Genomic DNA, 4,096 nt, shown 5'->3' with positions numbered 1-4,096 from the left:
TCTGTTGAAAACGACAGCAAATTCATTAGAAATTAATTTGAAGTATGTAAGACAGATGAGTGGATGGGTGGTGAGATAAACACAGGGAACCGTTAGGGATTTATTCTGACGTTTCGTCCTTACCAGGACTTCTTCAGAGTACATACACCTTCAAACAATCCACACCCTAAATACCCCGTCGAAGCTCTCCGCGTTCCGCCATGATCGACCTGACCTCTCGTCCTCCTCCGCTCTGCTTCGCGAAGTACCAAACGGTTCGCCGTTTTTGTTAATTCAATAAACCCATCTCGGTGGTTTTTGTTTGAATGGGAGGCGATGTAATCTGCTTCAGTTATTTTTCTTCTTTTCTTAGGAAGTCTTTTCTGCGGCACCTCTATTCTGTCCCAGTCTGGTAAGTGGCCATGAGTATCTACAGTACATGAACCACTAACGAGTTTGATACTCGGTGTGCCTTGACGTCATTACTGTGCCCAACTGTCCGCTTTTTAATACCTCTGCTGGTTTCCCCGTAGTAGCTCATATGACAGTTTCCACTCGGTATCTCGTAGACGATACTATTTCCTTCCCCTTTGGCCATGACTTTGTTTTTGTTCTTAAGAATGTCTCCTATTTTCGTTCCCGTGCTTATCGCAATCTTGACACCGGCTCTAGTGAGCAACTGTCCCAACTCGCCTGAGTGGAGTTTGGGACGGACAAATACAAAGGATTACAAAGGATTACAAAGGCGGAGCATGCCGACAGGAGACCTTTTGATCCATATCTAGGTCGGATGCGAAAAAAAAAATCATATTAATAATAAAACAATAAATAAAAACTATAATAATGTAAATAACAAATAAAATACATAAATAAATGCATAGGTATAGTTGAATAATAAACAAACAGGTAAATAGTAAATAATGATAAATTGACATATAACTAATAATAAATGAAAATCAGACAGACAAATGATAAAACAAAAACAAAATAAATGAAAATCAGACAGACAAATAATAACAAAACAAAAACAAATAATATAAGATAAATTATAATCATTACAGCATCTTAGGTATTTATCTAACTGATTCTTAAAGCTTCGAACTGAACTACATTGCACTACCTGCGCAGGAAGTTTATTCCATTCATTTACTACACGGTTGGCAAAGTTGTTTCTACCTACTTCCAAATTGAATCTATTTCCGGATAGTTTGAGACCATTGTTTCTTGTCTGATTCTCATTCAATGTGAAAATTTGGTCACTTTTGATGTTGTCAATTCCCTTTAAAATCTTAAAGACCTGTATCAAGTCACCTCTGAGTTTACGCTTTTTTAGTGAAAACAGATTCATGTGTTTTAGTCGATTTTCGTATGATTTATTTTTGATATTTGGAATCAGTTTTGTGGCTCGCCGTTGTACTTTTTCCAGTCTGTCAATGTCTTTAATGAGATTCGGTGACCATACGGAAACAGCATATTCCAAATGTGGACGAACTAACGATTTATATAGCGTGTTAATGAGTGATGGACTTTTGAAATCAAAAGATCGCGCAATCAGTCCTAGAATCTTATTTGCTTTTACACTGCTTGGATGATTTGAGGTCGTTACTGATAATTACGCCGAGATCTTTCTCACTATCCACTTTTGTTAACGAATTTCCAAATAACTTGTAATCGTACTTACTGTTATTTTTACCTATGTGCATTACCTTGCATTTACTTGTGTTAAATTTCATTAGCCACTTTTCAGACCATTGCTGTAATTTATCTAAATCTACTTGAATATCTAATTGGTTTGAGTGATCATTTGCCACTCCGCACAGTTTTGTATCATCAGCAAATTTGGAAACAGTAGATTTTAGTCCATGGTCTATATCATTTATATATACTATGAATAGAAGTGGCCCAAGAACGGAACCCTGAGGAACTCCACTTGCAACACTTTTCCATCCAGAAGTTTTTCCATTTAAAACAACTCTCTGTTTTCGACCATTCAACCAATTACTAGTCCAACCTAATAGGCTACCACTTATTCCATGCAAAGCTAATTTAGTAAGTAGTCTTTCGTGTGGGACGGTATCAAAAGCTTTTGCAAAGTCTAGATATATTAAATCTATATTGTTTCTTTTGTCATAATTCGAGATAACTGTGTTGTAGAATTCGAGTAAGTTAGTCACGCAAGAACGTTTCCGTCTGAAACCATGCTGGCTATCATTTATCAAACGGTTACTTTCTAAATGATGTTCGATAGCATCTCTGATAATAGTTTCCATTATTTTTTCTACGATTGAAGTCAAACTTATAGGCCTATAGTTATTTGATTTCTTTTTGTCACCTTTTTTGAATATGGGAGTAACGTTAGCTAGCTTCCATTCTCTTGGGACATCTCCGGATATGATGGATTTCTTGAAAATAATTTCTAATGGAACAACAATCTCATTTTTCATTTCCTTTAAGATTCTTGGATGCCAACCGTCAGGGCCTGGTGTTTTATTAACTTTGAGTTTGTCTATACACCTTTTAATTTTTTCTTTTGTTATATTTACCGTAGTGAGTAAGTTTACCCCAGACTTTTCACAGGTTTCAGTTTGGAATTCACTTTGAGGTGTTTCGTTTACGAATACCGAGCTAAAATAATTGTTTAAGATATTACACATTCCTTCATTTGAATATTCAAGTTGACCGTCAGCAGATAATAGTGGACCAATGTGATTCCTAACAACCTTTTTATCTCTAATGTAACTATAGAATTCTTTGGGATTCTCTTTGGATTTATCAGCGATGTTCATTTCGTATTGTCGTTTTCTTTTCCTTATTGTCTTTTTTAAATCTCTCTGTATTGATACATAATTTTCATAGTCATTAGATGCACCCGAGCACTTATATTTCTTATAAGCCTGTCTCTTTTTAGCAATACTTTTTTCAGTTTCTTTGTCGAGCCACTTTGGGCGAGCCTGATTTGGGGGACGTCTGACCCCCTGCTATCATTTTCAGTCACGTCTCCTCTGTTCCTTATGCTTCTTTCTGCTATCTTTAAAGCCTTTTCTTTAAGTCGGTGCAACAGCCCTTCCGGATAACAGAGTTTGGTGAAAACGTTGTGTAATCTATTTCATCTTTAATAAATTCTTCACTGCAAATGCGGTATGCTCCCAGGAAGAATCCCATGACAACTCCACTCTTTATTCTCTCATTACGGCCGGAGAAGTAGTGAATGATATCATCTTTATTGGTACTTTTTCTATAAACAGAGAATGCAGTCTTGTTGGTTTTCCTCCAGATGACGGTGTCGAGGAAGGCCAAATTGTTATCTGTTTCGTGTTTCGCGATGAACTGGATGTTTCGTTTGACATTATTCAACCTCCTCAATTTGTTGTTCAAATTGGTGTTCTTGGGGGCAACAGCTAAGACATCATCCACATATCGAAACCAGGAGGTGCTTCGACCCATTATTCTTACAAAATGATCTCTCTCTAAAACTTCCATATAGAGGGATGCTAAAATAGCACTGAGGGGGCTCCCCATCCCAAGGCCTCTACATTTGTTGTATTCCTCTTCGTTGAAAACGAAGGGACCAAATATCACACATATCGATATCAGTTTTAAGAAATCTACCTTTCCTACGGGTAGAGCCTCGTCATCCATATCTCTAACTACCTCTCTTGCTGGTTTTAACGCCCCTTCCACGGAAAGATTATGGAAAAATTATGGCTTCGTTTGACGTCACAGCCTTATTCACTATCGGCTAGGTTCGAGTCCTAGCCCTACAACGCATCAGCTTCTGAATATGCCTCTATCGAGCTCCTGTTAGTCTCGATCGTGTTTGCAAGGAATTAAAATGGAAAAGCTAATGTGACTGAAATTATGCAAATCTATGTATTGGGGACTATTCAGTGTGTGTTGTTATATATATATATATATATATAAACACACACACACACACACACACACACACACACACACACACACACACACACACACACACACACACACACACACACACACACACACACACACGCACACACACACATTACACTCCTCTGCAGTAGTACAGAAAAAGAGGAGGGTACTATAGGATGCTGGAATTTTTTATGGTTTATCTGATTTCAATATGGGTATTGTA

The sequence above is a fragment of the Oratosquilla oratoria genome, chromosome 39, assembly GCF_046742065.1.
Source record: "Oratosquilla oratoria isolate Oo_2021 chromosome 39, ASM4674206v1, whole genome shotgun sequence".
NCBI lineage: Eukaryota > Metazoa > Arthropoda > Malacostraca > Stomatopoda > Squillidae > Oratosquilla > Oratosquilla oratoria.
Note: the sequence above shows the minus strand (reverse complement) of the source record.